Here is a 12,578-nt window from a genome sequence, read left to right on the forward strand (position 1 = left end):
TGAGGGGCCCACGTGAAGCTTCTCTGTTTTAAAAATTTTTCTACATTGGTTCCATATTCTAAGTGAGTGAAGACAATTGGGTTATTGTATATTCATAACATGTGTTTATTGGGGGGAAGCGGGGGAATAAAAAAAGTACTGCGGGATTTTACTTATATTGCCTGTGTATGTTCTTCTATTTGTGTCAGGTTCTTATTTTTGTATATTGCTCCCAGTAATAAAACTGGAATTAGGTAGAGCAATGCCACCTTCTGCCTTTTGTCTTTGAGGTCTTTGGATGCATGGATTTTTTGATTCCGAATAAATTAGGTTATTGTTGAATCTAACTGCTTAAAAATGATTTATTAATGTATAATGGAATTTTTTGAAATAAAAATGGCTTAGGAAGAATATTCATCTTAACAGTATTAAATTTTTTTAGCTGGTGAATTATGAAAGTCTTGCTTAATTTTTCCATGCAGGCGGCAAAATTTTTGTTGAAAAAAGAGCCTTATGTTTTCCCGTGATTTTTTACCCCTAGGTATTTAAACTGTTCTGCAATGAAAAAAGGTAGGGTGTCAAATCTAATATTATATGCTTGAGAATTCACTGGAAAAAGGTACATATTTTGTTTTGCTTACTTTTTTCCACCATGTAAAATTGCAACACTTGTCACCCCATTTCAGGGCCCCATAATGTTTGGGACAATTGCCGCAGATGTTTGTATTCTTAGGTGGGTTTCATTGCTTCATTGGCAGGCATAAGATACCTACTGGGGCTTGCTTCCCCAAAGACTCCCTTTTTGGGGTTTTAGTTGGGCCAACCTGGCGAAAAAGGTTTTTTTCCATTGAAAGTCAAAAAGACATTATAAGGCTGAAAAAAAAAAAACTATGGAGACATCTGAAAATTAGGAAAACTAAATCAACTGTCGGGAATATCTTGGGAAGATAGAAAATTTTTGGAGCTCAGTTTGAAAAAAGACTAGTAGGCCAAGGAAAGACCTTTACTGCTGTGACAGAAGAATCTGTGGTAAAATATCACTGTGGTAAAAAAAAAAGCACTAAAAAAAGGGCTGGGAAATTTGGGAAAAATCTGTGAAAAGACAAAATAGATTAAACTTAACAGAGTGATGGCAAGACAAAGGTGGAGATGAAAAGGGAAATGCCCAAGGTCCAAAGCAGACCAAAAATGGTGGGGGAGGTGTAGGGGGCCACATGTACTGGCAATTGTCTTCATCGAAATGGAACCACTGACGGGAGGCACACAATGAATTATGAGGGTGGGAAAAATCTGATCTGCCATGTTCCAGTAAATGCCTTGAAACACACTGGATGGGCTTCATCCTACAACAAGATAATGACCTCAAATAACTGCTAACGTGACACACATATTTTCAAATTTTCCTTCGGCTGCCCCGTTTGGGTTTTCCAGGGGTAATTTTTTTTCCCCCATATCTTCCTGTCCTCGTCATCTTGCTCCATTACACCCACCACTTGCACATCCTCTCTCCACATCCATAACCCTTCTAAGCTAAATTGGAAAATTCTTGTTTGGGCCCAAAACAGTCACCTGATTTAAATCAAGTGAGCACTGAATATGACTGCTTTAATATACTACTCACTGCTGTGTCTCAAATATTATGACGCCCTAAAAGGGGGGAGACCATGTAGAAAAAGTGTAATTGCTACATGATGTGACGAAAATGTATGCAAATACCCTTAAATTAAAAGTCTGCAAGTACAATTTAATCATGTCAGAATTGTTTGATTTGTAATTTTAAATTTTGGAGCAGAGGATTAAATAAAGGACAAATTTTCTTTGTTCAAAACATTATGATGGATACATTATACAATATTTTCACAGTGGTGCTCAAGCCACATGTTTGTGTGATGAGTTTATTAATGATAACAGTAGTAAAACTCCTCCTAGCATTGTAATGTCTTGCATATGCAGTAAACACTTCCTTAGGTGTCACTTTTAACATGCAGAACAAAACTATACAGTTATGTAAACTATGCAAGACGGACAGCATTCCTTTACCTACTTAATTGTTGTTCTCCAGTTTGTGTAGCCAACAGCAATTTTCCCTTGGATTTTTCTTTTGTTTCTTTTTCTGCTGCTTTAGTCTGTTGGCTTGGTAATCATTTCTACATTAAAACACTACTTTCTTTTATTTTTTTCAACTGAAGATATAACCAACGAAGAAGCAACAACTGCCATGCCAAAATGATAATAAATGAGGTACAAACATGTACAACTTTTTGCGCTGGGGAAAATACCTCATTCGTAATAGGCCAATAAAAGGAGACGGTCTCTGAAAAAAGTCTAAAAGTATTTCATCTCTGTGTGTTGCACTTTATAAAAATGCATCAGGTGTTTTTTCTTGTTCATGTTGTGAAATCATAAATAATAGTTGATTTTTCATTTTTTTTTTTTATGCTGTATTTATTTTTTAAACATGATTTTTATGATTTTAAAACAATAATGAAAAAAAAAAGAGAACTAGTGTGACATTAAATAATTTCCCCTAATTTAAAAATGGTCCCCCAGAATGAAGGCAGGAGTGGCCCAGGTGTGATGCGATTCTGTCAGAGGACACAATCATTTAAACATATGAAAATTGGAGTCCTAATATTCAGATTTTCTGAATACAAAATGTATAAAATATTAATTATTTTAAAAAAATTTTTAAATTATAGTTTGTTGGTTATATCTAGTTTGACTTTAATATTAAATTGTAGCTGTTATCTTTGCCTTTAACAGGAGCATCAAAGAAAAATTTTTTAATTCTTTGGTGAAACCATCTTAATAAAAGGGTGAAAAGTGGACACCATCACCACCTCACAGGCCCTGCAGATTGCAGGCAGGCTGGTCGGTTTGTTTCCCAGCTTTCAGGATGGTGAGGTCACCATTTGCACGGGATGACTTGCCTGTTCTTGGAGTTCATCGCCTGTTGACCCTGTTGAGGGGGGGTTTATTTGGACTTTGGGTTCATCAGCAATCACCTTACAAGCCTTTACCTTTACCGTATAAGCATATTCCTTCCGTCCCCCCCCTTTTCAATTTCCTCTTCTTGAACATCTTTAAACAAAACCTTTCCTTTGTCATTTTTCCCCAGTTCATTCCCTCTTTTTGTTTAGTTTGTCTAATCAATCCATCTAAGGTTCCATCAACACCCACTTTGCTTCAAGTGTGAATAATCCCTCAATCACCGGGTTTTCTTAACTTTCCCCTTAATCCAAAAGGTTTGTTTCCCAAATCAAACTAATGTTCAAACAGACCTCTACCCTGCTGCTCAGTCTAAAATCTCTCGTTCACCTAAGTACATTACTACCTTCAAAATAACTGTTAACTAAATTTACACATACTTTTCACTCTGACTCATTTTTCACACCATGCAATCTGCTTTTTTTCTTGATATCCCCCTTCTACACCACTTTAAAAAAACAACTTTTTCCCTCATTTGGGCTTTAAAGGGAATTTCTTGTCTCTTATCTTGTCCCGATCCCTACCATTTCCTGCCTCCGGCTTTGATTTGTTCAAATTGGTTCTTCCTTTATCCCAAATGTACAAGATACAGCATACAAGGCCCCCCATTTTCAATTCTTCTCCTCTTTGCTCTGCGTTCACCCTTCATGGAAAACCACAAATAAATACAATGTTCACCTTCACACCATAGCTTTCACTATTTTTTTTAGTACTGTAGCTCTGTTTGTTTCTTTATAGTTCCATCGGTGAGGGTTTTTATTCATTTAACTTTTTCTGGCTAAACCCCGCGTTCCCTCTTACATATGGCTAATACAGTTTTTTTCCCCTCATCATTTGCCTCTTTGCCTGCATTTGTCTTTTAAAAAAAGTTTGTAGTTTCTTTCCTGTCATGAAGTAAAATCAGATTCATTTTACTGTTTCTGTTATCTTCATGGGCTACCCCAAAATTGATTCTCAAAACTGTCACTCTGTTTGAAGCCATTTCTTGTTACTTCAAAATAATATAATTTCATCTTTTGGTTTTTGAATGTTCTAATTGTACCTGCTGCTTTTTCCCTTTCTCTCTTAAGAAAAAACTTGCAACTAGGGCCTTTTTTTTTTATTATCAATATCATCATGTTCTCATAATTCACCATTATTTTGTTTCCTTCCTCAACATACTCTCAGTTCCCTTTAAAAAACCCCTTTTCTTATATTTAAACCTCAATGTGGCAGGTGTGTTTTTTTTTTTTTTTATATATATATATATATATATATATATATATATATATATATATATATATAATTAATATATATATAAAAATTTATATATATATAATTCCCAACAGGTTGTTTTGATCAATGTGATGTTATTCAGAAAACCAGCCCTTTTCATCCTAGTTTTAAAATTTTACGTTTGAACTCATTAATATTAAAAATGAAAACAGTAAATTCTCAGTGATAACTAATACAGTTTTAAAATGTCACTAAGGTTTTGGTTAGATCAAATGAAACGCTCTTGGCCTGCTTCCCTACTGTGCTGAAGCAATTTGCTAATTATAGGTCTTTCATAATTTCATCAAGATACAGTGATAATCTGCTACTGGAAATGGTTATATGGGGGCTTAGTCCCCTGGTTTCCAAATACACAGAGGCATTGTATGAAGTTGACCCACAAATTTTTATTTTTAACAGTGACTCTTAAGCACATTGGCACATTCAAGATGGAATATAGGAAGGGCAACTTTCCTCAAATGGTCTTATGAGTACAGAAACATAACAAAGTCATATAGTTTAGAAAATGTAGATATTATTTAAACTAAAGATCTGAATAGGGTGTTTTTATTTGAAAAATTTTTTTATAACTATTCAGTGCTTTCCTACAACAAACAAGAAATGGGGCAAAACTTAAAAAGGTCTTATCTAGCATTTTCAGTTTTTAGTGTGAAATTAAAATGTCTTTGGATGCATACTTAGTTGGTTTTTACTTTGACTTGATTTTTTTTTCTGTGTTCTTATTTGCATTTAAAGATTGCAGGCCTACACCCACAGCCGAGCAGATTGAAATGTTTGCCTACCACCTCCGGGGCGACCCCATCAATCTTATTGTAAGTATGGGAAAGCAGTGTAAATGGACATGAGCAGTAAATCAGTCACTGAGATTATGTGTAAGATCCAATTGCAGTATACTGTATATCAAGTAGACTTTAGTGTTACTTTATTGAGACTTGCACAGAAATAAAAAAAAGTGTAACTAGCTGAAAAATAAACAATTGCTTTGACTGCTTGTTTTTCCTTGCTTTTATTTATTTCTACACAGATTTTCTCAATATCTTACTTCACAACCTGGCTATCTTGTTGTTTACTTATTTGAATTTACAACTTTTCATTTAATGAACACTTGTTCTGTGTGTTTTCAATTTTTTTATTTTATCTTTCGATGAGTACTTTGAAATGTTTTTTTGAAAGCAAAGATAAAATTTGTTTTTTAATTTAATTCAAGCGACTTCGTGCCTATTGGCATTTGACACTGCAGATTTTGTCAAAGTGAAAATAAAATTATGTTTGATTTTTCATTATTATGTTTAAAGTTATCAAATATAAAATGCAAAGTGGAAACATAAGGTATATGTGCCAGTATATAGTAGTCTGAATATTTTCAGTCCCTTGTTTTTTTTATCTTTTTACATTTTTTTATTTTGCAGCTTTGTACTAAAATCACTTAAATTAATTTTTTCCCATGTATAAAGCATCACTCAATACCCCCAGAATGACCAAGCAAAAAAAGGATTAAGAACATTTTTGCAAATTTATTAAAAATAAAAAAATGAAATATTACTTTGCCAGAAGTATTCCCAGCCTTTTAATGCTTCATTGAACCACCTTTGGCTGTGATTTGATTCTGGAGTCATAGTGGGTTTGATGTGATAAGATTCCTCAGCTGGATTTGAGGGGTTTACTGCCATTCTCTGCAGATTCCCTCAAGGTCTGTGAAATTGTATGGAGGCTGTTGGTGAATAGTCATTTCATGTCTCTCCCGAGATGTTTGATTGGGTTCAATTTCAGACTCAGGCTAGACAACTCAATATTTTTCAATCGTTGTCCTAACCCTCCTGTGTTGTCTTTGCTTTGTGCTTAGGGTTGTTGTACTTTTGGAAAGTGAACTTTCATCCAGCCTGAGGTCTAAAGCTCTCTGAACATGTTTTAATTGGGGATATCTTTATACTTTGTTCCATTCATCTTTCCCTCTCTAGTCAAGTTTATCCAGTCCTGCCACAGAAAACACCCCCACAGCATGATGCTGCCACCCCATGCATCCTCGGTTTGAATGGTACTGCACAGGTGATGAGCAGTGCCTGATTTCCTCCAGACATAATGCTAATCTTGGTTTCATCAGCCCAGAGAATGTTGTTTCTCGTAGTCTTCAAGTTCCTTTGGTATCTTTTGCAAACTCAAGCAGGCTGCCATTTGTCTTTACTGAGGAGAGTCTTTGACTGGCCACCCTTAATAAATCCTAGAGTACTAGAGTGTTGCAGTGACGACTGTCTTTCTTTAAGTTTCTCCCATCACCATACAGGTTGTCTAGAGGCCAGCCAGAGCGAGCATTGGGCCCTTGTTCACCTCTGTACCAAGGCATTTCTCTTGCAATTGCTTAGTTTGACCTGGTAGCCAGCTTTAGGAAGACTCAAGGTTATTCTAAACTATTTCCATTTAAGAATTATTTATCAATTGTAATAAATAGAATGGAATTCATCTGAACACATATTAAATGTCATAGTAAAAGCATTTGAATACTTGTGTCAATGTGATGTTTCATTTTAATACTTTCATAAATTTGTCAACATTTCTAAAATGCTGTTTCTGCTTTGTCATGCTGAGTGTTGCTTGATGTGAGGAAAAAAATTATTTTAGTACAAGGTTGCAACATAGCATAATATGAAAAATGTGAAGAGATCTAAATATTTTCTGAATCCACTGTAAACATACTATGCACAGTGAAAGTGAAATCATTCAGAAAATAAGCAAGTAGCAAAATAATGAATGTTGAAATCAATACATGCTAAACTAAATGAATTCAGGGTGCAGGTAACTCATAAAATAAAGGGAAACACTTGAATCAAAAAGTATTCAAAAAGCTTCAATGCCTCTTGTTAATAGATTTTTTTTAGGAGTCTGGATCTTGAACTTTAGAAGGCTGGAATTCCATTATTTTATGTTTTGAGGATGTTGGAAGATAGTCTCAGGCAATCAGTTTGTTATCTCTAATATATGTACTCCGTTCACTTCAGATTGTATGCCTGTTTTATTTTGTTTCCTTCAGGATATTTTTGTTAGCTTGTCACAAGTCGATGCTCTACTTTGTGTGCAATGTAGAAGACTTCAAGTTCTAGCAGACATGATTCAGCACATTCCTCTGAACCTGAGATCTCGATATGTATTCTGCACAGCACCCATTAATAAAAGCAGCCATTCATCTGCCGTCTTTTTAAAGGTAAGGAGACTGCCTGATACATCTTCCCCAACACAGGAAGGAAAATAATACAATAAGAAGCTTTTAATTTGTGCATACAATACAATACAATACAGTTTATTTTTGTATAGCCCAAAATCACACAGGAAGTGCCGCCAATGGGCTTTAACAGGCCCTGCCTTTTGACAGCCCCCAGCCTTGACTCTCTGAGAAGACAAGGAAAAACTCCCAATAAAACCTTGTAGGGAAAAATGGAAGAAACCTCGGGAAAGGCAGTTCAAAGAGACCCCTTTCCAGGTAGGTTGGGCGTGCAGTGGTGTCAAAAGTAGGGGTCAATACAATACAATATACACAACAGAACAATTCCTTAAGACAGCATAATAAAAATTTTAGAATTACGGTTTAACAGTAGATGATATGACATAATTAGGTTTGGATATTTTTAGAGTCCTGGAGACCTCATCCATCTAGCTGCATCTCCATTTGGCCATGCCACGGCTGAAACGTTGCTCCGATGAAAGGACCCTCTTTCCCATGATTCCTGTGATCCTCCATCAGGGATGACTTTACCATAGGCAGGCAAACAACTTGGCAGGTGGGCGTGGCACCAATGGCCACATTTGGGTACCGAGAAAAAGAAACAGAATAGATGAGGGTTAGTATTCAAATATAATTATCATGTTACTTATGTTTATAGTGCTAATGACTAACAACAGAGATGCAGTATGTACAGTTAATCAGCAGCTCTAGTCAGGATATGCTAAACTGAAGTAGTGAGTCTTCAGCCGGGATTTAAAGGCTGAGACGAGGGCATCTCTTATGGAAGCAGGAAGACCATTCCACAGTTTAGGGGCCCTGTAACTAAAAGCTCGACCTCCCACTGTTATTTTATTAATCCTTGGAATCCTAAGCAGACCGGCATCTTGAGATCTTAATGCATGCTCAGGTTTGTAAGTCATGATAAGTTCAGACAAGTAAGCGGACCTTGGCCATTTAATGCTTTATATGTTAAAAGGAGGATTTTGAAATCTGCCCTAAACTTAACTGGGAGCCAGTGTAAAGATTTAAGAACTGGGGTTATGTGTTCATATTTTCTTGTTCTTGTAATAATTCTTGCAGCGGCATTTTGGATTAACTGGAGGCTGTATAGAGAACAGTTTGAACAGCCAGTGAACACCGCATTGCAGTAGTCAATCCTACTAGAGATAAATGCATGAATTAATTTCTCACAATCCTGTTTATTTAGAAAGCGCCTTAATTTCCTAATATTTTTAAGATGGAAAAAACAGGTTTTGGGCGACTTTGTAATATGCTTTAAATGACATGCTAGAGTCAAAGATAACTCCTAGATTGCGGGCTGATTCAGTAAAATTAATTGGGATTCCAACTGGGTTAAATGGCGACAAAATATTGCTGTGATCAGCGTCATTCCCTCAACAATTAACATCTCTGTTTTATCTGTATTTAAAGACAAGTAGTTCTCATTCATCCATTCCTTTAATTCACTAACACAACTAATTAAAGACAACATCGGAGAAACTTCATTTGATTTAAATGAAGGTATAACTGGGTGTCATCTGCATACAGTGAAAATTAACATTATGTTTCCTAATGAGAGATCCCAGTGGAAGCATGTAAAGTGAAAACAGTAAAGGTCCCAGTACTGAGCCCTCACGGGACCATATTCAACTTCTGTGTATAATGATGGAGTACTGTCTCTACACATTTCTGTACATACTGGAATCGATTTGATAAATAAGAACTGAACCAAAGCGAGCACGGGGCCTGTAAGTCCAACATGTTTTCTAGCCTGTGCAGTAAAATAGAATGGTCAATGGTGTCAAATGCTGCACTTAAGTCCAACAACATAATTACAGTGGAATTTCCTTCATCAGAGGATATCAAGATGTCATTTACAACCCGTGTTAGTGGTACGTTTCTGTACTATGACCAGTCACGAAGCCAGACTGGAATTTCTCAAATAAATTATAATCTCGTAAGATGTGGCTGAAGCAGACTAGCGACTACTTTTCTAGTATTTTAGAGAGAAATGGTAAATTTGAAATAGGCCTATAGTTATTTGGTATGTGTGGGTCTAGGTCTGACTTTTTAAGTAAAGTTTTAATGGCTGACACTTTTAGTGCATCAGGTACTGTATACCATGCAGTAATGAACTATTGATAATGTTTAGAATAGGCTGCAAGAACATCCATTGCACTTTTACTAGATTTTGTTGGCACTGGATCTAGGGACTTAAGTTTTGGGCTTCATTTTAGTAATTAAAGTTAAGACTTCCTGGTCAGTTACAGGATTAAAATTACTAAAGTGCTGAATACAATCAATAAGCAGAGGTCTGCTAAAAGCTAGTATTTAGTTTGTACTGTGATGCTTAGAGATCTGGGATCTTATATTTTCAATTTTCTCATTGAAGAAGTTCATAAAAGTCTGTACTGCTAATATCTGTTGGTATTTTGCACTGTTGATCTGAATTCCCGTTTGTTAATTTAGCCACTACTCTAAAAAGTACCCTAGGATTTTTATTATTGCTATCTATTAATGTAGAATAGTATTCTGAGCGAGCTTTACTGAGGGCTTTTATATTTATTAACACTCTCTATCCATGCAATTTGAAAGACATGTAGCTTTGTTGTTCTCCATCTCTGCTCCAGTTTTCGACACTCTAATTTAAGAGCTTCGAGTGTTTTCATTAAACCAGGGAGAGTTTCTAACAATGCTTTTGATCACTTTTGTTTTTAGGGGAGCCACTGTGTCCAGAGCATCTCTCAAGGTCACATTATAATGTTGATGTTAGCAGATCTAGAGTAATTTTCCACGTTTACATTTGATATTACTTCAGTCTAAATGGTTTTCCACAATTACACTCGACTTACTCAAGGTATCTATAAATTTTGAAGCAGAATTACAATCTAGATGTGACTGTCTTTGTTTTAATCTGCGAGTGCCTGGCATGGGCAGAACTAAATCAAACGTAATTAAGAAGTGATCGGAAATAACTACATTTAATGGAGTAATATTTAAATTTTGAATTTCAACTTTGTAAGTTATAATTAAATCTAATGTATGGTTATGATTATGAGTTGGACCTTTGACAATCTGACAAAATCCTACTGAATTTAACAAATAAGTAAAACATTTGCTAAAAGTGTCAGTTTCCACATCAATGTGTACATTAAAATCCCCATCAGAACTACGTGATCATAATTTATAGCCAAATCAGACAGAAGGTTGCTAAATTCAGTCATGAACAATGAATATGGCCCTGGTGGTCTGTAGACTAACTACTATAATTGTGTTGAAATCTGTTTTAATATTTAAAATGAATGCCTCAAAGGATGTAAAGTTGCCTAAATTTTTAGGAGTGATTTGCATTTTGTTACAATGAATTATTCAAGGCCTCCTCCTCGACCAGAATCTCTAGACTTATGAAGGGCAGTATCCATCTGGTGGCAGCCTCAGCTAGAACAGTGTCACATTTACTAAGCCAGGTTTCAGTAAGAGACACAGATCAGATTTTGAACTTAATATTATATCATTTACCAAAACAGCTTTGAGTGCCAAGAGAGCGAATGTTCAATAAACAGCATTTAAAACTGCATGGTTCTTTCTGAACTGCTGATATATTTTTGTTTTAATTTGAATTAAATTTCTATTACAGATGCCCTGGTGGAGTGTCTGGTTTATCCTTAGTCTAATTATACACCTTATTTTTGGTTATCAATTAATTTATGGTTTGTTTCAAGACTAAATTTACTGGATGCCCACAACAGGGATTATGGGTAACAGCTTCAGGAAAATAACAGGTGGGATAAACAACAGCCTGTGATTTAAGATCACATGACTGCGACCTGGATGGTGCTCTAATCAGTCAACCAGGCAGTTTTGCCATATTTTGGGATAATACATAAGATCCCTCCAGTTAGGATGAAGACCATCTCTTCCTGAAAAAATCAGGCCTTTCCCAAAAATCATCCCAATTGTTCACAAATGCTATGCTTTTATTTGCACACAGGTTTCTAGCCAGCAGTGAAAGGAATGCAATCTGCTATAAATCACATCCCTCTATACAATCTTGGTAGGGACCAGATCAATTAAATTCCGACATTTTGTTTTAGCTTTGGTGCATAGGAGATGAAGTTCGCTAATACCTCAGATTGCTGTAAATAAATATCATTAGTGCCGACATGCAGCAATAAGGTAGATACTTCATAAATCGGCAACCGGTCCAATCGACCTTTATGCCAGAAATCTTGGCCCCTGCAAGTACTTAACATTAACTGCTGGTTTAACATAGTTTGGAATTCTAACATTCGCACTATGGAATGCCAATTATGAGCACTTTATTATTCTCAGTTTCCACAGGCGGCTGCGGAGAGCTGAGAACCTGATTCTGGGTCGAATTGGTGACCTGGGTGCTGGGGGACTAAATTTTGGATTCTTAGACCCCCGTCTTACTGTTACCCACTCGCCCTGTGGCTGAATTGGTGCTGCTGATTTCGGCCTCGCACTGACTACAGTGGGACCTGGAGACTGAAGCGAATCAGATGTAGCAGATTATCTAAACAAACCGAGTCGATCCAATTTTTCGGTTTGCCTAATACTATCAGATTCCTATAGCGGTCCTCAATTCGGCGTATTTTCCCGACCAACTCTAAATTAACTAAACATTTTTGGCAGGTGAAGCTATCTGCACTGTCGGCGGAAAACCTGGCTGTACATACTGCAGGACACACAACATATAAGCGTGCCCTCGATGGGCAGAGAGCAGATAGAACCCACATTAAATGTTGAAGTCATCTTTGCCGTTTTTATAGGTGCTTCTGCGCTTTCCGTGTTGAGCTGAATCACCGTCGCTTTTAAGTTTCCACCACCGCTAAGCGTCGACTTTAATTTCTCACTGCGGTTATTTCTACTGGTCAGCTGCCGGCTTTATCTCAGGTGAACTTGCTCGTGTGCTTTCAAAGGGCTCGTGCCTGTGGGAGAGCCCGCGCTCTCTGCTTCCCTCGCTGATCCGCTCTCTGCTTCCGCTCGCTGATCCGGCTCCCGAATCTTCTTTACTACTTCAATCAATGCTTCTACAACCTAGCTTTATTTTAGGCTCACCATTCCTCTGTGCTTTGTTCAAAGTAACAAAACATTGTAA

Source organism: Polypterus senegalus, unplaced genomic scaffold (genome assembly GCF_016835505.1).
Source record: "Polypterus senegalus isolate Bchr_013 unplaced genomic scaffold, ASM1683550v1 scaffold_2370, whole genome shotgun sequence".
In the NCBI taxonomy this organism is placed as follows: domain Eukaryota; kingdom Metazoa; phylum Chordata; class Cladistia; order Polypteriformes; family Polypteridae; genus Polypterus; species Polypterus senegalus.